Source organism: Apus apus, chromosome 4 (assembly GCF_020740795.1).
Source record: "Apus apus isolate bApuApu2 chromosome 4, bApuApu2.pri.cur, whole genome shotgun sequence".
Classification (NCBI taxonomy): Eukaryota; Metazoa; Chordata; class Aves; order Apodiformes; family Apodidae; genus Apus; species Apus apus.
In genome coordinates this window covers 53,398,266-53,425,627 of record NC_067285.1, presented here as the reverse complement: position 1 = coordinate 53,425,627, position 27,362 = coordinate 53,398,266, and positions in this window count along the sequence as shown.

Below are 27,362 nucleotides of genomic sequence, written 5' to 3'. Positions count from 1 at the left end.
TCCCTGGGCAGAGCATGTCTGTCACAGTGAGGAGTCTGCAGCCTGGGAAGCACCGCCAGGCCATGGGCTGATTGTGGGTGTGATGCAGCCCCAGCAGAATGTGTTCAGAGTCTATTCTTTAAGCAAGTGCATTTTTTGACACCTGTTAAAGACTTATTTCAGGTTGTGAACGTGGCATGAGTTTTATGTTCCATATACAGCAATTATAGAAGAAATAACAAAGAGTAGGAAAATTGTCTTTCAGGAGTCAAGCTTGGTATCTTACTGGCAACAAAGAGTCAAGGGTTGGCCAGAGACATTATGCATTTGTATACCAGTGCTCCATGTTTCAAAACTCTTAAAATCACTCTGGTGATCTTAAGCAGTGAAAAAAGGAGTGCTTGTAGACCTAAAGCATGACATTCCATTCAATTTTTGCTTGGAGAGCCTAAAGCTGTATGCAGAAGGTTACTGCAGAATTTTGCCATGCATCTGATAGCTGTGGCTCATCATTAGGAAACTTTTCTTTTTTATAATTCACCAGTGGTAAAAGATTGCTGTTTATGGGGAGATACTGAGGTTAAATTGTCCCCAAGAAAAGCGGTTATAGTGCAGAAAGGTAAGTGAACACTGATGTTTCCTTTGACTTAATTTCTCCAACACCTTTCATGTTTCTGTCTTAAAGCTGTCAGAGATTTAAAAGCGGGGGAGGAAAGACAAACACACACAACCAAAAAAAAAAAAACACCCACAAAGAAAAAAAATATAAATACCAGTATATAACCTAAGTAGAGAACAGAGAAAGTCCCAGACTCCTTAGAGCTCATTATGAACTTTATTCTATTTTATTGTTATTTGAAAGTCGTTTAAATATAGTGGTGAGTGATGGTAATATAAAACTCAAGATAACAGGTTCTATATATGGTGTGTAATGGCACTCAAGATTATATGCTCTATGACCTTCCTTGGCACCAAAGTCAGACAGATCTGTAGTTCCCTGGATCCTCCTTTTGGCCTTTCTTGTGGATGGGTACCACATTTGCTATCCTACAGTCCCCTGGGACCTCCCCAGTTAGCCAGGATTGCTGGTAAATGATGGAAAGAGGCTTGGCGAGTGCATCTCTCAACTCCTTCCTGCTCTTGGGGGCAACCCATCCTGCCCCATAGACTTATGGATGATCAGGTGGTGTAGCAGGTCACTGACCATTTCCTCTTGGATTATGAAGGTCTCATTCCGCCCCACCCCCTGTTTTCCAGCTCAGGGGACTGGGTGTCTAGGGAATAACCAGTTTGACTGCTAAAGACTGAAGCAAAGAAGGCATTTAGCATCTCAGCCTTTTCCTCATCCTTTGTCACTGTGTTTGCCGCTGCATCCAATAAAGCATGGACATTCTCCTTAGTACTCCTTTTGTTATTAACGTATTTATAGAATATCTTTCTATTCAGCTAGGTCAGTCTTCCTCACCAACAGCTCATCTTTTGACACATGGGGACAGCCTGCTCCTGAGCCTTTAATACTTCCTTCTTGAAGTATGTCCAGCCTTCCTAGATTCCTTTACACTTCATGACAGTCTCCCAAGGGACTTGGTTAATCAGCCTCTTGAACAGATCAAAATTTGCCCTCTGGAAGTCCAAGGTGGCAGTTTCACAGACACCTCCAAGAATTGAAAAATCCTTAAGTTCACATTCACTATGCCCTAAACTTCCTCCAACTGTTAATTTCCACACAAATCCTCTGTTCACGGGCAGCAAGTCCAGAAGGACACCCTCTCTGGTTGGCTTCCTCACCAGCTGCAGTACGAAGTTTTCTTCCATGCACTCCAGAAACCTCTGGACCTGTTCTCTCTCTGCTGTATTGTATTTCCAGCAGAAATCTGGGAAGTTGAAGTCCCCCATTTGGACCAGGGATAGCAAATGTGAAACCTCTCTCAACTGCCTATAGAATGTTTCATCCACCTCCTCATCCTGGTTGGGTTGTCTATAACAGACTCCAACCATAGTAATAATATTTCTCAGAAAAACATTTATTTGGTTTTATAATATCTACTATGCTTTCAGAAAGCTGAATTTACTTTGCAATAAAATCTTTGTGTTCAAATGCAGCATTTATTCAAGATAGATTGTCAAATTCACTGCTCACGGTAAAGCAAAATTAAGCACTTGACTCTGGGAGGCTGAAAGCTTTTCATGATAATGAGACTGAGCAGGCAGCAGATGCTCACATGCCTTTACAGTCCGAATCTACAAAAATTCCTCTCACAGAAAATTTGAGGAATGTCTGGCACCCTGGAGATAGTGACAGACTTGGTATTAGCCATATGCCACCTGCTAGAGCCATTGTTAAACAAACCACAGGATTTTACAGCTCTATGCAAAGCTCATATCTTGGAAACTAAGTTGTAGAAAATTTGGCCAAAGATACCATTGAACAATTGGTACATATTCCTGGGTGTATGTGTGAGTGTTTGTTTTGAAAATACCACAGGAAAAAACAATAGGTGAAGGAAAGAAATTCCATTCAAATAAAGGAGAGAAAAAAATTCTCTGTGCATATAACACTGTTAATTTCTGTGACATAAGCTGAGAAGCTCTTTCAGTTTCTATTGGACAAGTGTAGAGATCTTCAAATATGCACTCTATTCACTCCAGTCCCATCTATGGGAGTGTTTAGAGAGAATCCAAAAATTATATGGAACATGACCAAGATAAAACCTTACAGGTTACAATAATGCAGCTTATGAGACATAGGTCTTCAGGTGATCCAACAGCTCAGTTAGATTCAGAGGTAGAAAAGATTTGAATCTTAGAACTGTGCAGCAAATGCCAATTGAAAAACTGGGAGAAAATTTCATTGTCCAGAAGTCCCATGGGAGTCTGGGGCAGTGAAATTTTTTATTTGCTTCTAAATGGCTGAAAGTTCCTCGTAGCCTGGTATATTGAATATTCCTGCCACTCAGAAGCTGAATTTGGTCTTATGCTGGAGTTTGTTGAAATATATTTTGAAGGATTTTTTGCCCTGGAGTAACTCATCCGGATTCAGGCTCATATTAATTTAAGTAGGGAAAGAGGCTCACATGTTTTAGAGTTTTGGCTCCAGCATGAAAAACAACCTGTTTGCTTTATAGATGTGTTCCAATCTCAGGAACTTTTTTAGTGGTGAGCAGAGAGAAAATTGGAATGAATGAAAACTGGGGGGGGAAGTACTTATTTATGTCTGGATTCATTCTCATTTTTAATACTCTTATCATCTTACTATATAGACAATCTAAGAAGTTCCAGACTTTGCAAGAAGGCTTTTTTTCCTCTGTTTTTGTTTTGTTTTGTTTATTTGTTTGGGTTTTTTTGTGTGTGAATAAAAATTGTTGCAATTCTTCTGTTTGAGAAGGTTAATTTGAAAAATACAGAAGTAGAAAAATAATTATTCTTAACAATACTTCTGAAACATTTTGATTACTATTACCAACTTGATCTTCAGTTGCACAGTTCAGCAAAATGATAGCTAAAAAGAGAGGCTGTCTCACTGTAAATATATCATAGAGCTTACACCCAGGAAGCTCAACTTTGTCAGAAATACTTGTGGATATTTTAAAAACATATTTAGGTTAGCAATTAGAAGAGACTATTATAATATCCCTAACCATTAATACAACCAGCTACAATGCAGTCTTTCAGTAGAGTAGTTAGAGAAAAAATCTCCACTTATTAGCTTTAGGATAAAAGTTGATGTGTTTTTGAAAAGGCTTACATGGTGCATTACCTGAGATAATAAGGTACTGTTCATTAAGAGACAGAAAGCTCCTGCTAATCCTGTATTTCTAAGTACACTTGTATTTCTTTGTACTCCTTCTCTGAATATGTTAAATAGGGACTACAAAGAATGCATTTTGCCTTTTGAGTACTAAAGTAGCTGCTGCTCCAGAAGCTTATATTCACTTCAGAACATGCAGAGTGATATAGATAGCAGAGAACTTCAAATCCAGGATGTGCATTATTTGGAAAGCAGAGAGTGCTTCTGTCATTAAAAATCTTGACAGGCCCACTTTCTAAGGTTTGCTCTGCTGCAAGACAGCCAGATAGGTGCTGACACCAGCTCTCTAGTTTTACTCTAATGGGGATGTTCCCTTTTGCAAAGCATCATTATTGCTTCCATTATATCTTTTCACCTTACGCCTGTTGTGCAGAATGACTGATTCAGGAAAACGGAACTTTCGCATGAACAGGAAAATTTTTCACTTGTTACCTTCACATCTGGTCATTCACTGTAATACCTACACAAAAGAATATAGAGATAAGATTACAGTTTATACTCAGGATTTAATACTAATTTGGGCTGTTATTTTAGTCTGAATGCGCATTCCACTATGCAGAAAACTCGCTGACTTGATTTCAGAAAGCCGAGATTCAACACATAGGTCCTTGTCTTGGGGACTGCAACAAGCCATTCCAGTTCCTTCAGGGAGAAGAGAGATCCTTGGTTAGCACAGTAGCCTTGTAAATTATTTTCCTCCCATTTTCTTTATAGTCGCTCTCATTCACAAGATCCTCCTACACTGTTGTTGTTCTAATGCATTCCTCCTGTTTCCCAACTGTGGTATCTAGACACTTTGTTTCTGTAACCACAAGCAGTTCTTCATTTCTGGACAGCCACATGGGACCCAATAATGTAAATGAAATTAAGTGGGAAAAGAGTGCAATAACTTGTTTTTTTTACTTAAGACATTTGTTATATGTGATCTTTTAAATAGAAGTGCAAAACATTTTTTTTTTTAATTAGATTTTATAGCATCCAGACACTGAAGGTTCATGTAGCTATGATGAATTTATTGACCTTACTTCTGGAGTGTGTGGACTCTAATAAAATATTAAATACTATTGAATGTTATGTTTCCTTAAAATAGTCCAAGAGTAAAGTAAAAACATAGAAGATAATAATTAAAATGTTTAAACATTGGGTATGGTTTCAGTAATTTCTCCTTGATTTGTGTCTTTTTATCTTAATATGCCTTCATTCTGGGTAATTCACTCCTTCAGAAGCTGACAATTAATTAATAGCAGTAATTTTTATCTTTCAGTTGAAATCATGACAATATAAACACTCTTTAAATCAATTGTGCCTTTTTTACTTTTTCTTCCATTTGCGATTATGAGAGTAAAATTTTTTTTTTAGGCAAAGGTATTGTGAGGGGACATTTATTGCAGCTTTAAGAAAAGCTCTAATTGATAGAATAGAATTGTATTATCTTTGAAATATCTCTCCAGATAGCTACTAATTCCATATTTTATTTTCTTGATCTTTGCAAAGTTTAACTGAAAATACTGAACTGATAAGAAAGTACAACTGATAGGTGCAGCTTTTAAAAGCCTCCATTTTTCATGTCAGCTTTTTGTGTTTGCATTTTCAGTTGCAGGATCAGGAACTGAAAGTGTCAGAAAAAATAATATTCATAGCACAGTTATATATATATGTATATATAGCGCAACATTTTAACTGACATGGGGACTCTGCTATCTTGCTGGGCTGTCTGTATTTCTGCCTTGTAAATGGACTCTGGCTCAATTCAATAAAAATGTTTTTTTATATATAATTTATGTCTTTTGAAGTAGGAAGACGAATTAATTATTATAATTCTAATTCATAGTCCATATAATAGCCCTTAACAGCTTAGTAATTTAAGCTTTAAGGATGGAACTAGAGTCTAGCCATTCAACACATTTGCTGCGGCTGTCATACCACATCCCATGAGTGACATGTATATCACCCAGGTTCTCTAGCTTTCACACTTGTTGGCAGACTGTGTAGGAACAGGGAAAGCAGTGAGAGAATGCTTGCTATTAGATTCCACAGCACATTGTGCAGCAAAATATCAAATTATACTCTACAGAAACCTGCAGAATGTTATCCAAGAAGACATAAAGAGTCTGTGCATATTTAGGGGAGAGACATGATGGTACTGAAATAGAAATTAGATGTTCCAGCACACCTAATCTGATGTGAAATTATATAAATAGTTTCTAACTTTAAGTTAAAGGAGTAACACATCTGTCTGAAAAGATAAAATCAATCAATAAATAAATTAAAAAAATAAAAATTCTGGTCCTAGTTAGCTAAGTTAATTTAACAACTTCATAAAATTATCTTTTTGGTTTTGTTTTTTTTGTTTGTTGGTTTGGTTTTCAGGTTGAAAATCTCCTTTTTTCTTTTGTTGGAATAATTATTTTCTTCATAGATTATGGGTATAAATGTATGCAATTCTGTAGTGACTCTGAGTCTGTCCTCTGAATTGTAAGTAGCATTTCAGCTCCTTCAGCTGTTTCACAGAGAGACATGGTGTATCATCTGCAGAAGATTAGGAATATTTTCTTTCACTGCAGATCTAGACTTTCACAAAATTTTCTGCAAAACCATGTTGAAAATGGATGTATACCTATTTTGAGTGATAATGAATTTTAACTGACCCAAAAATACTATTTTCAGTAAAAAGAATTGAAGATAAATGTTCTTACAGGTAAAGATAAGCAGAAGTCCAACAGGTTTATGTCACATTTTGCTCTGATTAATCCTTGCAGCATCATTTTAATTATTTTAGAAAAAATGTGAGTTGATGAAAAGGAAAGAATTTTTTCCATCAGCATTGTGCTCTCATGATAATAATTTTTAATGTACTACAGCAATATTAAATTTTAAACTTACTTTTGCTGTTTATTTTAAACATTAAATTTAGTTTCTCAGTAGCATTAGCACAGAAAGAATAATCATATCAATAAGAGGAAGACAGGAAAAAAATTATCAGAATTACATATTTTACATATTTAATAACTGGAAAAAAAAATAAAAGGTAAGGAAACAGGTCTTTCTATAATTAAAACAAAGGAAGAGTCATTTAAAGTATGCAAATACTACCAGAAAAATTATCTAAGACATTGTATTCACCTTAGGCAAAACTAGACATAAATGATTTTGGTTTGAGGTTTAAAAGTGACACAGATTTGGAAGTTCTTGTTAGTGCATTAATTTGAAGACAAGAAAAACTTTTTATACATTATGACCCCACGTAGCTGATGGCAACCAGCTTGTTTCTGTAGGTTTCTGCCATCATTACAGCACTGTTCAGCTAATATACAAATGGTATTTGGCTTCAGAAGAGTATTCCCAATGGATTAACTGGAGCAGAACAGTGAGACTAAGGTCCTTGGGGTTAATCCTAACTACAGGAGAACTAAAATGTCCAATGTCACAAGGCATGCTATGGTTCCTATGACTGTGAAGGTACATTTACAAAATAGTATTTCCAGTAAAATGTTTTTTTTAGAAAATTAGAGTTCCAGCTTTTGTGTATCCTTCTGAAAACATACTTTGAAACATACTTTGTACAAGTAAACAAACTTTGACCTGCTTTTAAACTGCTTAGGTATTGCAAGGTTTATAATACTTTTCTCCCTCGCCTTTTTATTGAGCACACAAACATAAACATGTATCTGAAGAAACTTTTGTGCTGCTCAAAAGAGGCACTGAGAACCATAATTGGGCAGAGATTGACAAATAGCTTTTTTCTGCTATAGGGACATATTGCTGTCTCATGTTTACTTGATACATCAGGATTAAGTGCTTATTTCTTCCTTGTTCTGGCTGGTATGGTCCTGCATAGAATACAGAAGGAGCAAAGAGAGTTCAGCTGACTAAGCAGAGCTGTAAGCAGTTACTCTGGAAAGCAGTGTTGCTAAAAGTGGTTGGCATAGGCATATAATTTTTTTTTTTTTACAATTGAAGGTGAAATACAGATTGCCAGAAGATATTCAAAACTGAAAAACTTTTAGAGGATGCTTCTGACAAGTCAACATCATATTTCTTTTCTTTTGTCTTTTCCTGCTCACCAGAAGATGACAATGGTGTTGCATAAGATGACTCCTGAAGCTGATGTTTGATTTCTAACCTCTCTTTCTGCCCATTGTTTTCATATCAAATATGATCAGTTATGCCATTAAATACAGGTCTAGAATTCACAAATAGGACCAAACCTAAAAGTTAGCTCCAAATGCAAAGGAATCTTACGTGTCTTCATCTGCATAGATAGCTGACTTCCTACAGGTATCTAATTCATGCCATTGTCACCACCAAGAGTCAAAAGATTAACTGGTCTATGAGAAGAAAAACAGGAAAGTTAAAAGATTCCAGATTTAATTTTGTTTACTATAGGACATCACACATATAATCAATGTTGTCATTATGTGGGTCCTTTTTTTACTGCTGAAGGTCTGAGTTTCAGATCCCCTTACTGGTAGTTGTCACACAGGGGTACATTTTTACTGAATATCGTGAACAACAAAAGTAGTATGACAAATTTTAATCTCAGGAAATGCTGGTCAGAAAAGATGTTTCTGTAGCCTGAAGGCATACCCAGCCACCATTTCTTGGTACCAACAGAAGTGTTCTTAAAGCTTTTCAGGAAATGATAATCTTTCCTAAAGGAAAGTAGCAGGCAAATTACATCAAGGGATCACTGCCCAGGCTCCTGGTATGTTTTGGAATATTATGTAGTGGAATAATAAATTCCAGTTGTTAAAAAGTTATTATTGATGTTATATCAGATATCAGGAGGCCTGGATTAAAACTGTTTTGTCAGTTATTAAATGAGTTGTCTAATTTTTGTCAGTCATAGCAAAAGTGTCACCCAAACCATGGAGTAATTCTTGATTAACATTAGTGATTGTTCATAACTGTACTTTAATGAACATCTGAATACCTTTGTTTTAGAGTGATTTAATAGCAGTATTCTTGGTAAATAATGCATACAACTTTTCTTCATTAAACAAACATGAAATTATATAAAAGTATGCAGTAGCAAATAGCTGTCTTCCTCTGTATTGTATGAAACAAAATTGTATAATTTCATAGGAATTTGTGTCATAGTAAGCACACAGGAAAAGCTTAGAATTTTGACACTCAAGGTAAAAATGTCACAGCAGGTTAGTAACTACGTATAGCTGAGAACTGTTCATGAAATTGAAACTAGAAAAAACTGGAGAGGAGTAGTAATACTTATTTCTTTATATAGATAAGTAACCATTTAGGTGGAGCAAAGTTTTACCCAATAAAGACATGATCAATAAAAGCAAGGAAGCCTATTTATCTGTTTATTGTTGCAGCTTCGATTATACTGTCCCTCCCCTCACGTTCCTTCTGTTGTGTGACTGGGTGAGCACATACTTGATGTGGTTCACAACTCTGCAAATATTGACCTGTTTGTCATTTCCAGCATGCAGAAATGCTGGAAATGTTTTAGAACATGCTTTTGTGATTGTCTGCCAAATTACAGTTTTTGCATTTAATGAGTATGCATTCTGCTCTCCTACAGATTAACCTTGTGAAAAGGCAAGTTCTCTGAGTTGTGCTTTTCTTTTTGCTTTTTTTTTTTTTGCTTTTTTATTTTTTTAACTTTTCCTTTTCTGAAGGTCGAGAATGAAATGCACAGTCTTTTCAGATCACTTTGATTACAGCTTATCAGTGAGGCCTGAGGATGCTGAGGGGCTTTAAAGAGGCTTCTTTAGCAGGTGTTTACCCTTTTTACTCAGAGTTTGGAAAAGCAGCCAGCAATTCTGTTCAGGACGCTGGAAGAAAGGAAATCAGAAAATAATGCTCCATAACTTCAGGTTGTAGTACACATTCCCATTTCCTTATATTTCTATATGTTTTAGTAATCAATCCTATTTTTACTATTTTTCTTCCTGGTGGAATTTTGAAACTATACTAAGAGATATCAAATGCCATGCTTTAAGCTAAGGCAGCTTTTTTTCTGTTTCTGTGGCAGACCGCTCAGCTTAAGTGGTTTGTGTTTCTTATATCTTTATGCTTTGATTGCATAGCTGCTGATTAATCAACACATATAATTTACCAGTACTGCTTTTCAAAATGGCTACTTGTGTGTAGTAACTTGCTGATGAGGTTGAGCATTCAGTTAATTGAGTATTTAGTTAATTAACCTGGTATGAGGTTTATCTTCTCAGTGTACTGAATTAGCTGAATTATTTCCAGTTTTTAATTATTTGTTTTTTTATTCTTACAGGATGATTTCTTTATTTAAGCTTTTGACTCTGAGTTATTTAAAAAGCAATTAGAATATTTCAATAGTTTATTTTTCAGATGCTTTTCTTTAGGACTATCTCATACTTAGTTGTTCAAGACGCTAGTCTCAAATATTTAGCTGATGCTCTTTTACACAATTTTTTAGTTGAGGAATGTATTTAAGATGAAGTCTTAAACATTTCAGTAGTCAAGCATCCAGGAAAATAATTTATAAATCAGGAGTTAAGTATTTCTTCAGCAGAACCTCTTTTGTATAACAATTAGGTGTTGTATGAAGAACTGTTCAGAAAATGCAGCAGTACAGTTTAATAACTCATTAAAATACAAATAACAACACTTTGTAAGACTACATTTTATACATTATTTTTCCTATTTGATAAAATTTTAGGAACAGCTGGAAAAGAGGCTGTGTGATAAAAGAATGACGTAACACTAATAGTTCTTCCTGGCAAGGCAGGTAAAATTGCATTGAAGCCTGTTGCCTAAACCTGGGGCCAATGCAACTAAATGTAAAGACAATTTTCTACAAAAGATATTCTCCAAGCATCTCGGTACTGGATATTTTTGCTTCTTTTGTACTGCTTGTTTTTAAAAATATTTATTTATTGTCTTCATGACTTCTTTAACATACAAGTCATCTGCATCTCACCAGTTTAGCTATAAAGAAGGAAGTGTCAAAGGCCTCACTATTGTAATGGTGAACAATGTATTTGTTACGTGCTCCTTATCTGCAAAACGACAGGGGTCAGGCAACGTTTGACCTTGGTAAATCCATGTTGGCTGTTTTGAACTGTCATTCTGTCCTGCATGTGCTTGGAAATGACATTCAGATTTGCCCTGTAAATATCTGAGGGAGTCTAAGGTGAGGCTAATCCACCTATAGATCCCTGAATCCTCTTCCTTGTCCTTCTCCAAAATGGACATGGTATTTGCCCTTCCCCTATCCTCAGGAGTCCCCATCACCACTGTCTTTCAAAAAGGATAAAGAAAAGCATGACAATAACATTGGTCAGCTCTCATAACACATTCAGATGCATCCCATCTGGTCGCATGGGTTAATGTATTTTACGTTGTGTAATCTGCTATCTGATGTTACTTGTCCTGGTGGGTTACAACCTCCCTGGTACACAACTGTTGTTGGGGAAGGTGTTGGATTTTCACAAGACTACAGCAAATCTTTCGTTCTAAAGAGGTAATAGCACCTTACTAGCCCTTCAGGTTTTAGTAGAATTGTATGGTAATTTTGAATTAGATACATATAGAATGATGTTATGTAATGACACAAATTGTATCAGTGGATATTGGAGTATAATGTATGTGGTAGTCTGGAATTTGTTGTTATTTGGAATGAAATGTGTCAATATAGGGTAAGTCATGATTGCTTTTTGCTTCTTTTACCGAGTGATGAATAAGCAGTATTTTTAACTCCAATGAAAACGTGAGGGATTACAGGTGTACAGGCTGCGCTATAGAAAATGGTTTTCAAGTTTTTGCCTTTTAATAATTATTTGCTTAAGCTGCTACCGCACAGTTCCAAATAAAATTTTATTCTCTAGGAATATTTTAAGATCTGTACGTTCAATCATGTCATGTATTGGATATATAATTACATAGAGATACAGAACATTTTTAGGATTAACATTTTCTATTATATTTTTCTTTTGTTTTGAGACAAATGCACTGACTGGGCCTTCTCTCAGCAACTATGTAGTTATGGCCGTGTGTAGTTATATGCCATAACTGCAATAGGTACAGTAATGCATGTGCTAAGGAGGTAAACTTGTGGACAGCTGGTTTTATGCAAAATGCAAATGAAGAAGTATAAAGTAGGACTGAACCTTGGGTACTGTGGACAAGAGGTAACAGAGATGTAGAACAACCCAATTTGTGGGACAGAATGGCCATTCCAAACCATGTGCAGGAAGATGATCTGTGGGGAGAACAGACTGATATAAGCTTGATTCTTATCTACTTGGTTTCATACATTTTCACTTTCTGATTACTGGGTTCTTTAGAAGTTTAAATATTTTTGATTTTGCCATTTTGGAAAGCCTTAAGTTCCACCATGACATTGTATCTCTTCAGTTATCTAACAATCATAAACATATCTGAACATTTTATTAGGGATTATACAATAATATTTTCAGTGTAACTACATAAGCCTACAGGAAATTCCTAGGTAAAAGGTCTAATAAGTATTAAGTATACTACATATTAGGCTTACGTTGGTGCATGTAACTTTTTTATCTTTCTAGTTTGATACCAAATTTGCAGAATGATTTATTTACATAAATTACATGGATTATTTATTCAGAAAGAATTCTCATTTATTTTGGTAGGATATTTCAGGATGTTAGAGAAGGACGTAGGGGACTGATACACAACAATTGTGATTTTTAATGTAATGTGCCAGGATATGTAGAGATAGAAAAAAAAAATATGGAAAGAGAAGTACAATTACAAGGAGATGCAACATTGACTGGCCTGAATAATTTGAGTGCACAGTAGTTATAGTATCATCTAGTATCTTGATAGTAGAGATGCAATAAATCTGCATTGACTGCACTGTGCTTACTAATAACATTTCAAATCAGACACTGTGTGGCTGTCACGATCCGGTATTCAGATACGTGGCACTTTTTATTAAAGGTGATCCCAAATGGTGAAATTAAGACGCAAACGAGGTCAGATGGCACGCGCACAACAAACTTTTATTAGAGTAACACAGCAAAGTCCCTAGAGCAGATAGGACAGGGAGGAAAACAGAGACAGAAAAGGAAGGAGAAAGCAGAGATACAGAGGACAGCAAGCAAGAGCATAGTTACCACCACGGTCCAGCGATGTTGTCGGTGGGGAAGTGGTTCCTGCTGGGGAAGTGCTTCAAATGCACCCATAGTGTCCCAGATTTTTATACAGTTCTTGCCCACTGCACCCCCACTTTTCTATCTGAATAAGGGAGAAAATCCTGCTATCTTCTCCATGCTCCTCTGAGATAGCAGGGGCGTAGGTATGGCTCCAGGGCTGTGTCCTGCAGATAGTCTTTGTTTGGCTACGTGTTGAGACCAGCCATTTCAAAGAGGAGGTTGAGACAACTGGCACCACAGGATTAGTTTATTGCAGTGGAGTTTTGGTCCTACGAAGTGGCTTGAGACCGGCACTCTGTCTTGTCCTGCTAAGTTGGTGGTTTTCATGAGATATCATATCAAGGCCTGGTTATCACTGAATATTCTGTTCCCAGCACCAGCTGTAGATCTCCTTTTTCTCCAAGCTCAGCTTGTCCCACATTAAAATCCCCAGTTCTCAGGTACACATTGCAGGAGGGGAAGCAAAACGGTTGGGTGGGTTGCTGAGACATCTCTTTAGTCCATCAACAAATGTTGTTCACCTCTCAGATGCCACAAGACAGACAACAGATATCCTGAGTGCCAAAGTCCATCACTTATCTCTTGGATTGTTCGAGACAAGCACTATACATCCTGAATGCCACAGTGGCATTTAAATATCTGCTGACAGGGATTTTTCATCAAAGAATGAAGACAAGCAGAGGAAATCTTGCACTGATAGAATGGAACTATTCAGCGTGAGTTCTATAGATTTTTTTCTATTAAAAAAAAGCATTTATATTCTATTTTTCCTATACATTTTAGCTGTCTACGTTTCATGATTTCAAAATAAACCTGAAATATCTGAAACACCTTGGCATAAACTACCCAAAGTGTACAGGAGTTTTATATATGTAGTCCCTTGGAATCATGATTGAGATTGGGAAAGGTCTGGGTTGACAGCAAAACCTCTTCAGACATAACAGCCACCTACCTGTATTCCTATTGTATGTAGGTAAAGGTGCTCAGTACAAACATACCGCAGGTTCCAGGCAATGGAATATTAAGTAAATAATAATGTGAATACAATATTAAAATACTATAGATCTAAAATACCACACTCCTTGTCAAAGGCCCATTGTGAGACAGTTAAGTACATGTCTTCTCACAAGAGTTCTATCTGTACTTCAGAATTACAAATTTCAAAGCACCATGTTCTTCTTCAGGCAAATTTTTTCTCATGTCTAATTCATTTAAAGTCTGTTAGAAGAATAGTTAATTTATTAGTTATTAAAACTGTCTGGGGATTCAGTAAGGTCTGTGCAAAAGACATAAGTGGCTTGAGGATGGAAATCAGGATGGAATGAAGGGGACATCTGAGGAAAGGAAACTGAAAAGAATCAGAGGGAGAGGAAAATCCAGAACCTGTACTTCCATTAATATAAATGCATTTTCCTTATAGGTAGGTACATTGAAGTCTCAGATCATTTTCACAAAAATTATTTCTTAACCTTTTGGCTTTAAGGAATGTGTGAAAACACTGTGGAAATGTAGACATTGGAGTTATTTTTCCCATTAGATAATTCTTTGTTGGAGTGGATGTACTTTTACCAAAAGCCTTAAGTCTACAGAGTTCTTGCCATGAAATTGTTATCTTGTATCCACACTTACAGGTATAGGAAGTAATCCATATGTAAGTTTTCTTTAACTTTACTGTGCTGCTGGAATCGGTAGAGAAAAGTCTTAGTTGTTTTGGGTGTTTTTCTTTCTTCTTTTTTTGTTTCTTCTTAACAGTGTTAGAAGAGGGAACAGAAAGCATAGAAGCTCAGAAAAAAATGTTATGTATGTTTTCTATTTTTTTTCCTTATTTTGGTTTGGTGATAGGGTTTTTTGAGTTTTTCTACTTTTTAAAATGTACTTGGCATTACAGAATTTAGAATGTAGAGGGCATAAGGGAAGAACAGATATGTAGTTGGCTTTAAATTTGTTAAAGTTTCAGCCCAAAGAGAAATCCTGTTGGCAAGTTAGTTTGAGAGACCTGTACTTGGGTACTACTAAAAATAATGTTTTTATCACTCCACTACTTAATTTCTTTTTTTTTGTTTGTTTTTTTGTTTTAATTTTTGTGAGCATGCTTGTGTCTGAGGCATATCTCCTTTTTATCTCATCTCTGATAAAACTGTCAACACTGATCCACTTTCCTAAACACGTGTGAGAATTGACTTGTTCTCAGCTCCACCACTATTGCTTTTCAATACTTACGTATTGTTGCTTTGCTTAACTACAAGTGTTTTGTCTTCAGTTCCTTTAAATCCAAGTTGAGTACACCAGACTTGTAAGGTAGGAAAGAGTATCATCATTCATTCAAGCTTGTCTAGCCAGCTGTGAGAAGCCATCTGCATATAAGGTCTGGAGCTCAACTCTCCATCATGCCATGTCACACCCTCCAGCTCATCTCTTCCTATGGCCAGTTTCAGAGCGTGATGGAAAGTGACACTGATTCTGCGTCCCTTTGTGTTCCGCAAAACCTGACTTGAACCAGCTGCTTGATTTTCCAGCAATGTTGTGGTGTGGAAGGATTCTTCCTGTGTAGCTTTTACAATTGAAACTGGTGTAAATGGCAGCCTCTTGCCCTGTGCCTCCCCCTGCCCCAGTATATCAGATGCATTAAGTATTTTCTCCTATTTGGGTTCTCAGCCTGCTCCATTACCACAGAATCCAAAAACCTAAGCCATTTAATGCTATAATACCTTCAAATGCCATCTTTATAAGGGTATTTCTGCTACTGTTTATGTAGCAACAGAAATTCTTACACTCCCTGGAAAATAACTGTGACATACTTGTAGGAAAGCAGTGGGGAAAGGTAGCAGACATCATGAGAAGTAACAAATGAAACATACATGGAACTTCTTGGTTTTATGTAATATGACAATGAGTTTAATCTTCAGCTGCTTAAGAGAATTCTTACAAGCACAGCAGTGTGAATCTTTCAAATACAAAGTTTTTATGGAAAGTAAATGAGAAGGAGTGTAGTAACAGATTATTTAGCTAAGGGCTACAAAGTACAACTGCATTCTATGCTATATCTATATTTGGTATTAGAAGAACTCAAAGATCCTCCTGAAAGCCTTTTTTCTGACAAGTTTTTCATTAAAACTCAGTTCTTGTTATTAAGCACAGTATTACATAATTAAAACTAAATGAGTCTTGAGGTAAAATAATAATTTGACAAAAAACGCCTCTTGATTAAATTTCTTTTTTTTTGCTTTGAATGCGTTTGATCAAAAGAGATTCAGTTTGAGAAATAACATTGTAACTTAAGCATGTTTCATTATCTTACTTTTAAAATGTATATACTCAGAGGTACCACGTGGATATAGTAATTTGAAAAATATTTAAATTATTAAATAAGCCATTCCCCTAAAGCTTGTATGTGTTCATATAACCACAGTGTGTTGTCATGTAATATTCAAGGAATAGATTATAGCAATTGGTCTTTGGCTTGCTAATATTGCCTTCATTGATAGCTGTATCAGTTTGTCTTTTTTTTTTAAAGACAATATATTAAGATTTAATTCACATTTTTTAAAATATCTTCAATTATCACGTACTGCTAGAAAACCAGGTATGTTGCTTTTTCTTCACTACACATGGCTCTAAAATGTTAGCCTCTGCAGGCTGAGGCAGGAAGACAACTGAATTTAGACTTTCTAGAGTGTTGTACATCCAACTGAGAACATGGGATAAGGACTACATGTCAAGTGAAATGGGTCTTCATGTTACAGTTTCCACTGTCTGTAAAGCTATCACAGAATAGCTGGAAGTCACATTGGCTGCCTACAATGGGCAAAGTTGTCAGTAACAGGTTCTTGATCTCTAAAAGAATTGACTGCTTTGGAATCTAATAACTGAAATGGTTGGTAGATGTGCTTTCACACAAAGCACAGGGAAGACTGATCTCAGTGCAATCTGCCATGTGATGGCAATACATTCCATCACACTGAGTCTCTAGAATATCAAGTTATTTTGGGAGGGTTTATCTGATGGGTGAGAACCTGATGGCCCTTTCAGAAGGGCTCACCTTCCTCCTTAAAATGTTAGTCATTATTGCTTTTTGAGCCAATATTTCCATTGGTCATCTATTGAAAGCAATTCTGTCAGTCTAAAGGCTTTTGCATTATTGTAGTACAAAGCAAATAAAATTTAAAAATCTGCATATTTTTCTAGATGAAATAACAAATGATTGAATATTCTTTACTCCATCTCCAAAATCTCAAAAACATTCCCCAATCACAGCAAACAAAAAAATCTTGAAAGGACCATGCTTTACAGTCTTTATGAGCTGATGAATGAAAAACCATGTTTATCATACGTTGATATATTTTTGAAGTAATGCTCTATTAATTTATCATGTTGTTTTGGATTTGTTTGAGGTTTTTACTAGAAAACAATGAGAAGATAAAAAAGTAAGCCTCTTTCTGAAAATGTACGAGTATACTATAATGTATGAAAAACTGATTTTGAACTCAGTAACAGACAGAAAGATGCTTGCAATATAGCTTTTAGACATAATTCTATACCTGAAACAGTGGTCATCCTTTAACTTTTACAGAGTAGCACACAATTATAAGGTGCCTCCCTTCGAAGACATTTAAAATACCTCTCAAAGATATGTCAGGCTGTGTTTCATGTGAAGTTATACATTCAAAAACCATATAGGACTTTGCAAATCAAAGTTTACCTCAACTGTTTCTTGGGAAATGTATGCAAGGTCAGATGTGTATACACAATCTTACTTATTAGGATTAGGTAGGTTTCTGTTTGTTTCCCAAAGAATTCCTTTACAGTTTTTCTAGTCATTCTTAGCCATATGGGCTTTTTTTTTGTTTTGTTTTTCTGAAGTCTTTCTTATTACCTATCCTGAAAACAACAGGAAACAGGTGATGCTTTTTGTGAAGTGAAACAAAAATTAGTTCAGGCATTAAATTGTGAATGTAATCTTTTTTGTAGAGAGATTATGATTCTGACTGTAAACTTCTCAGAAAATGAGATGAACATGCAGTGATGATTTTCCTCCAACATAGCTTTATTAGTTATCTCACCAAACTGAAAATGTGTTTTATCCTACATACAGAACAATAACTGTTAGAATTTATTAATGTGCTGCAGTGTTGTTCTGGTACAGAATAATGGAACTTTCTGGCAGCAATCTCCGCTAGATGACAGTCTGGGTCCATGGTAGATCATTTGCCCAAATTTTATTCTTTTTACATCAGGTGTGTGAGACATAGTCTCACCAGTGGCATTTACTGTTCCACACTCTAAATGTCATAACAGAAAAACAAAAGCCTTTTTTCACAGTTATGATTAGTATCTGAAAATCAGTTTTTATATACAGTTTTGTAACTTTGTGGCAAGATACTCTTATGCCAATGAGACATATTTGCAGACATAAATTATTAGAAAAAAGTATGCTTTTTCTGCAGGCAAAATCACTTCTTCTGGATTCTCTAGAGCAATTTAATATTATTTTCCTATTTAGCAATTGTAGTTAATTGTAGTCAAGAATTACAGGAAGCTCTTGAGATATGTGAGATCTGAAAGGAATGAGGATTAATATAAGTAAATAATCATAAGCTTTTCCATTATTGGTCTTAGTCTCAGGGAGAGGAAATCAGTGGATGAAATTTATAACATAGGCAGAATGCAGCTCTGCTAAGCTGTGTGCAGTGTTTTACACAACTACAATGAAAGCGGTGTGAAGGAAAGTTCACAATGTGAAGTGTGCATATTGGTAACATACTTGCTTCTGGCAAGCATAAAAGCACTCCTGATCAGCAATAGTGGAAATTAATGACTTGGCATTTTGTTTTTTTTTTTTTTCCTGATAAGAGGCTGCAACCTCTTCACTTCTTCCAAGAGTAACAAATGATTGCCTACAGAGGATCCAGTTAACTTATATTCAAAAGCATCTTCATGGTTGAATTAAATGACAGCAAAAATTGTTCTTTCTTACAATGTTTCAGTAAAGTGTCACTTTTTTTTTCCCCAGAAGTTGAAAACATCCAGCACTACAGATATAGCATCTATCTGTTAATAGTAATATCTGTTATTTATTAAAATAACTATGACTTGTTAACAGAAGACAATGCTTACATTCTAAAATGTCTGAGTAGCATTTTAGGAGAATGGAAAATTGTTCAAAACAAATGCATTAATGGATAGCAAATGGATTCTATCTTAACATATTTCCAGGGATCAGTCTTCCTTTTAAGAAGTATTTCCTTGGTTTAGTTTTGACTGAAGTCTCACTTCTGTACTGTAGTCCAATTGTATTAGTCTGTTTACAAATTAATATATACTTATATTTAATACTCAATTGGCAAGGTATGGTTGATCATACAAACACTATTTCTTCTATTAGCTGTTTGAATATAAAGTGCTGGGCAGAGTAACAGTACACATCCCTATTAAGAGTCACACTTTGTCTTCTGGCTGCTCTGAGAGTATTTTTAACTTTTAAAACCACTGAGAAAAAACAAATAAACCACAATTTGAAGTTTCCATCACAGTAATTATTATTTTACTGTATTAAACAGGGAGAAAAAAAAACCCAGTCAGTTATTGGAAGAAATATTTCACGATGCTAACAAAAGAACTCAAAAAATGCTACTATTCCGATTTAATTTGAAATATCATACGGTTAGATTTATTCCATCTAAAATTGCTTTCCAACTACCCAACCCAGAATTCTACAAAATGACTTGTGTTACACAAAGTAGTACTCTGGATTAGCCCGTGGCCAGTCTACTCAAGTGATGGACTTTGGAGCTTGGTTGGAAAATCTGTCCCTGGAGCAAACAAATTTCAAAAGCTCTACAGAAACCTGCCTAGTGGGACTCAGAGGTCAGCAGCTCTGCAGCAGACCAGGCTTGCCACACTGAAGTTCCAAACCCCTTCTCTCAGTGCCCTTTGGTAACCCTGTTTTTAACTAAAGGGTATTTCCCAGCTTTGCTATAAGGATCTTTGGAAGCCAAAGTGCAGCTAGAGCCAAGCTTTCCCATCTTTCTAGGTGGACAGACACAGAGCTAAGGGCTTGATTTGTAAGACAGGCTTGTAGAAACCATGGCCAAAGGGAAGTCCATGCGTGATAGCTCTGAAAGAGGCAGGCTCCAAGAAACTTCCTGGAAAACATGAGTGATAGTGTGCAATGCTAATAAATAGTATCTTTTTTCAGCATAACTGTGGCTGTATACACCTTGTCTTTTATAACTGAATTGTGCATGTGTTACTTAATTTGAAAAGCTTAAAACACATGTATACAAACAACAAAACAAACTCACTGGAACAATTTATGACACCTCAGATTCCATAATCCTTCAAATGCTTTTTCATCCTTCACCTGATGCTTTATGCCACATATATGTGATCTTGGAGGAAAACAATCCTGGCACCACTTTGAATATACTTTGCATTATTGTAGTCAAGTTTGAAGCAGAGAGAAGCAAGTGTCTCTTAGAGGAAGTGAAGGGCTTATTCGGTCAACATTAATGACACTAGGCTACATAAGACTACTTTAAAATCTACTGACAGCTTCTATTTCACTACAAAACTACAGACTCAATATTGGTTTCAATAATCCTTCAAAATCTTAATTTTTACAGAAGGATTAAGCAAGCAAACAAAAAACAGCTCAGTTCCCACCAGTGCAGATTTTAGGAAGGTAACTGTCTAGGATAATATGATATTTTTGTTAAGAACTGTCACATTTTGACATTGTTGTTATGCATTTTCAGTCAGTATCTAGCTGTACAGTACAGGCATAGATACATACCCACATAGTGTACACAGAGCTGAAACAAGAGGCATTCAGGTAGGAGAGAAGAAAAAGCTTTCTCACCGTGAGTACAGCCAAGCAGTGTAGCAGGTTGCCCAGATAGCTTGTGCAGTCTCTATCCTTTGGGGTTTTCAAGATAAAGACAAGATAAAGCCCTGAGCAACCTGGTCTGACCTCAAAGGTAAACCTGCTGTCAGCAGGAGGTTGGAGCAGATGCCTCTTGAGATTCATTCCAACTTGAATTATCCTATGATAGCTAAGATTTTTTGAAATGAATCAGGGGGATTAGATGCTGGGAATGTAACACCTAAAAATTTTCAGTTCTAAGCTTCCTTTGCTAAATCTTCCTATTTCAGTGACATTTAAAGCAGTATATTTTCAAAGAGTGAGACCTGATGAAAAGCAGAGACAGTATTATAAACACTCTTAGCATATGTTTGTAGTTTGCGTATCTCAAAGCACATGAAGGCCAGCAACAGTCTATTCTAACAGATGTCTTCTGTGAGAAGTCACACAGTAATTTGCTGGCAAGTTAGGCACAGTGACTAATAGTTTAGCTTCTTAGAATACAGTGTCTTAAAACACAGAAGAGAACAGCATATCCATTTTATACTATTAAGCCTGGAATGCTACAAAAGAGTAGTCACCTCATTACAATTACAATCTGTACTACAGGCTACTTTGATAATTCTGTATTCATCAACAATTGTAAACAGAAGTGTGAGCTCTTGCTTCTTTTACTAACTAGAATACCTCTGATTTTCCAAACACAAAGAAAAGTACCAAAGTAGTGAAATGAAAACAAGGTCTGGGTTAGTCTGATTTTCAGGGGAGATGATGTAGCCAACCCAGAACTTCAGTGAATGTATTCAGCAAGGACAAAAGGACTCCATCCAGAATGGAGAGATTTTGGCTGAGGCGCTTCCAGTCAGAATAATTTGAGACTTTGTAATGTTACTATAATTATAAGTTTGTAACATGGGATATAAGTTATAAATTAATATAGTCCAGATTGTGCTGAAATTATGACACAGCAATAGCATGGCTATTGTCATAGGCATATAATCCAGAGTTACCTTGGGGCAGGAATAAGGGAGGGTGAATACCTCATAGCAATTTCCCACACTTTTTACTTTTTCGATATGCCCAGAAACCTTGCAGCCTTTAGTCTTCCTTATTTCTCTATATGCAAACACAGGCCAGGCTATAATCTATGTAGCCTTCTGTGAACAGAAAGCACTTGGAAAATTAATTAAATTAAAAAAAAAAAAAAAAGGCTATGAAAGTAATACACAATTGTTTTTATCTACAGAGCGCAAATATTTACAAACTGCAATACAAACTGAATTAATTTATTTTTCCTTTCTGGTTCTGACTAGTGTTTACCTCAACAATTTTATTTTGAGAAAATTCTTGCTGAGTTCTTAAGTTAACATGTTCTGGCTTTCATGGCCTTCTTTACCTGTATGGTGGTTACATATAAGTGAAAGTACAATCTAAGACAAAAAATAATAAAACATTTCTAAATGTTAGATATGGCCATTGTGGGTCCTCAACTGTTCATGTCTGCAAGAGTTCTGAACCTATATTTTATCTGGTACAACAAATACTGTTGTATGTTGTTCCATATCTCTGGATAACCAAACAAAAGGTAAAATCTTCATTCATGCACCATCTTGGTGCACAGGTAAAATAACATTTAAAACATCCAAATACAATGCAACACTTTTCTGTATTGCTTTCTTCCTACTTCTACTCTCTCTAACTGTATAGAGTTAAGTAAAATGGAGAGGCAGAATGTGGTTGTATTTTAAACCTTTTAAAAATATTAAATTAGTACTTAACAGGGAATTTTTGTCTTACTTTAGAAAAATAAAAAGCATATGTGACAGCTTTGTAAAGTAAACTTGCTGCTCATTATTAAAACTTCAAAATAAGCACCAAATATAGCTGGCTTTAAGCTTAAAGCATGTACTTTACTACTTCAAAATAAGGGTTGCTAGACACTATCATAAGGAATAGGACATAACTTTTTTAGACTTTGTCTTTATTATGAAAAGTGCGGAGCACTGCAGCACTTCAGTATAAAATTCAACTACTGCAGTGCTGGAAAAATTGACGACTTCAAATCGGAGACTTAAGAATTTCTGAACAAGTGCTGTTGGCTCCCTCCAATGGTAGGAGGTTACTATTGCTGGGGTATGTGTTCTCGAGAAAAACCTGTTAGAGATGGAAGCAGCTGTCCTAAAGTATCATCAGCTTCATAACTCTGGGAAATATTTTATCGGTTTCTCTATTATGTACTACTTAAAAATAAAAGTCTCTGATTTGAACAGGAAAAAAAAAGGTCATGAACAGGAGTTTCTTTTTCTATTACAAATTAAATTTATTTGACTGTGCAGAGAGATACATTGATAAAATTTGTTTCTCCACCCATGAAATGTATTTGTCATTCACCATCAGAGTTGAAGAATTTAGAGAACATTTAGATGGTGAAGTTTGAGGTTGTGTCTGTTCTACGGTAGATCAGTACCACAAAGATAAATTTTCAATGTATTTTGTTTAATCACTTAAAGTAGGACAGTTTTTTGCCACCTGTGTGCGATAGAACTTGAAAGGTAACTTATCAGAATTGTATAAATTCTAAGCATTGTGTACAAACAAACTCAAATATTCTTTTTTACTGTTGAGACAAATTTTACAGTGTAGTTCACGCTGCACGATAGAGGATTTTCCTTTAGAATCTCTTTGCTGGCAACAAGGGACAGCTCTTTACAACACTGAATGTAGCTGGTGCTACTAAGAAAGGTAAAATGAGAAAAACCTCACAAACTCAGATAAATAAAGAATAATTTTTAGTTAAAGAATATTTTCTTTCCCTTCAGCAGAGCCTTGCACTACATACAATGCATTAATTCCCTTCAAAACTAGACACAGTCTAAGTAACTTTCCAACTCCTGAATAGTATTGTGACTCAAATTCCTGGTGAATAGCTAAAATGCGCATTTCTTTGTTTATACAAAGGTCTGTGGAACAAGTGGTTACCGGACTGAGAGGATACCTATTTTCTAATTATTAATACGTATAAACAGTCATAACCCAAATGCCCTTACTACAATGTACACACACAGAGCCCCACCTAAATACAACTTTCTAATGGTCAAATGAGTGGCATATTTGACTGAGTTATGCAGACCATGGTACTTCTCTCAGACTCACAGATATCTTTCTTGCACACATTTGATCAAGCATCAGTCACTTTTGTGTTTGTTGTTCTTTGAAGGTTGGAGTGCTATCTTCTGGTCCTCCCCACTCTATGCCAAAATTCTGTCCTGTATAGCCTGGGAGTTACTACTCTCATCTATTTAATCTCCTGACCTCTTAAGGATAGCTATCAACAGATTTTATTTTGCTTGTGTGTGTAATTCTCAAAAGAATGGACATTTTATAGATGCTGAAAATACTTGAGTGCTAAGTAATTAATTGTAATATTACTTGTGTTTTTCATCTCTTCTCTTTTTAAACTTGCCCTGTAAGCCACCAAAGCATGTCAGCTATTGTATTGGCAGCTCATCCAAATGAATAGGCTGATACAGTGATTCTTGCCCCTTGTTCCATACTCATCTCTCTGCAACAGATACTTATTTTCTGCCTAGTGTGTTGGGTTAGGTTTTCTTCTGCTTTTCCATTGCACAAGTATGTTAATGAATTAACTTTGTGCATATTAAGTCTCATTTCTGCTCTTCAGCTCTCCAGCTTTTCAGTTCAGATTATATTACAAGAACCTCAACTTTTGTTTCCCAGGCTACATCTTCCCCGAGTCCTTTTTTAGGTTGTTTTTTCACCTGCTAGTCTCTGATGTTTTGATCTTCTTTTTCTTCTGTGCTGGGAGAAGCATAAAAATATTTTACTTTATCCAAGTAGGGAAGAAATTCACTGCAGTTATTGATGGCTTTATTTACTTCTTCCTTTTCATAATTGGTATTGCATGTTTACTGAGGAGAGGAATATATGAGATTTACACAGGTATGGTTAAGAGAACAAAGATAGTTAACTATTCACAATATCTCTCTAGGAAATACCTTTCTTTTCTGAAATTGGACAGAACATTAGATTGATAGCCTTGAACCTCCTGAATTACTTTCTCAGCCAAATAATCAATTTTTTTTATTATTTTTCTCAGCTCATAATCCAAATACTGCTAATGATCTCAGTACCACGTGTTCAAATTTAGTTCTGTTTCTGTAGTATAATTTACAAAGCATTTCTGAATGTAAGAAAAAACAAGCAGACAGCCAAAAATCCCTTTATTAACAAATTGCTAATGAAGACTGCACACTTCTGTGATAATTGAAGCATTCCTACAATAGAAAGTATAAGAATTATTTATACTGTGTGGATTTCCAAATGCCTATACCATTCATCATTCTACAACCATATAGTAACAATCCTTGCACAAAGAAACTGCTGCCTAATGTTCCAACATTAGAGAGATGGTCAATACCATTAAACATATCAGTTGTCCTGATCTCTTCAAGCAACTAGGCATGGTTGCCCTCATGCTAAAGTATACCTGTTTGGGGGGGAAAAAAAAAAAAAGAAAAAAAAAAAAAGGTGATGGACAATATCTTTTAATGGATCACAAGGCCTCTCTCAAATAGTTTGTATTTCTGGATTCCGTATCTGCATTCGCCTTCCATTTTTAAAGCGGTTTCTTGGGTTTTTCTACTCCACTAGTGCTCCCAGTTTGAATACTGCTTCTAACATACACTTGAGTCTCCTTCTTCATTGTTTTGGGAATCCCCTGAAAGTAATCCAAAGGGTTACTTTCTTTTCTCCTCTTAAGTAATAGTTCAAGACAGATGACAGTGACTATGATTCATAACATCCCACCCACTTTCCTCCTCACCAACCAGCGAATGCTCTGTACAGATATCAACCTCTTTGCCTTGTTAACCATTGAATAAGGATTATTGGCAGAGTTGCACATGCTCACAGTGTCTATCACAATGCAGAGAAACGACTGCACATAAGAAATTATAGAATCTTGTTAGACTATGCAACACTTCTTAGATTCTTCTGACACACAGTTTACTGAGATAAGTTGATCTTCTCCATGTAGCTCAGTAAAGAGTAGAAGTAGGGTCCAAACAGCAATATAGAGCTGACAAAACGCCTCAAAGAACTGCTGTTACTCTACAATAAATACATTCTTTTAAAGTCTATTAAAATTGCTTAACCTACAATATAGGAGTGAGCTAACATAATTTTTACATCTTTGTAATGGTTGTTATAGCCTCTATGAAAAATGATAAAATCAAATTCCACCTTCTGTTCTTATATTTTCAGAAGCTGTGTCTGCAACAAAGTTGTTTTTTATATTTGCTGCTTTTTTTTTTTTTTTAATTTGGCTGCCTTAGCAACTACCTGTACTGCCAAGTTACTTATGCTGATAATATGGAGTGGTTACTGAAGGCCACAATGCCTTAAAAAGGGCTTGAGAATCAGAAATACCTTTGGATAACTGCAGGCATATCTATCTATCTATCTATCTATCTATCTATCTAATCTCCATAGGTAAAGACTTGATCCTGAATGTAAAGTCAGTGTGAGGTATTGAGAAGGCTCAGGCAAATGAAGCAACTAATTTACTTTGAGCTGCCTTAGATTTTATTATTACATTTAGTATTATTACTATCAGAATCTATCCCTTATCTATAAAATACTTCTTTTTAGTGTTTAATGTGTAATAAATAATAGTACAGAGACAATCAGGAAAGACATACTCAAAAGCCAGAAAATAGCCTCCTAGACAAGAAATCTCAATGAGGAAAAAATCAAGCAGAAGAGGTAGGAGACCTGTGTGGATGAGTAGGGATCTTCTGGAAAAAAATAAAGAAGGAAATGTACAGAACATGGAAAACAGGTCTGGCCACTTGGGAGGAATATAGGAATGTTGTCAGAGAAGGCAGGGATGCAATGAGGAAAGCTGTGGCCCACCTGGAATTAAAGCTGGTGAGAAGTACCAAGGACAATAAGAAAAGTTTCTTCTAGTACCTCAGTTAAAAAGGGAAGAATAGGGGAAATGTAGGCCCGCTGACAAATGAGGCGGGTGCCCTTGTGACTGAAGACACAGGGAAGGCAGAGTTATTGAATGCCTTCTTTGCTTCAGTCATCACTGCAAAAGCCAGCCCTCTTGAATCCCAGAGCCTGGAGATGAGAGATAAGGTCTGCAGAAAAGAGGACTTCCCTTGGTAGAGGAGGGCCAGGTTAGAGGCCACTTAGCGAAACTGGACATCCATAAATCCATGGGCCCTGATGGGATGCATCAACAAGTTCTGAGAGAGCTGGCAAATGTTATTGCTAGGACACTCTCCATCATCTTTGAGAGGTCATGGAGAACAGGAGAGGTGCCTGAGGACTGGAGGAGGGCTAATGTCACTCCAGTCTTCAAAAAGGGCAAGAAGGAGGAACCAGGGGACTACAGGCTGGTTAGTCTCACCTCTGTCCCTGGTAAGGTGTTAGAAAAAATAATTCTGAACGTCATCACAAAACATGTTAAAAGCGAAGAATGTCATTGGGAGAAGTCAGCACAGATTCACCCAAGGGAAATCGTGCTTGACCAACCTGATTGCCTTCCATG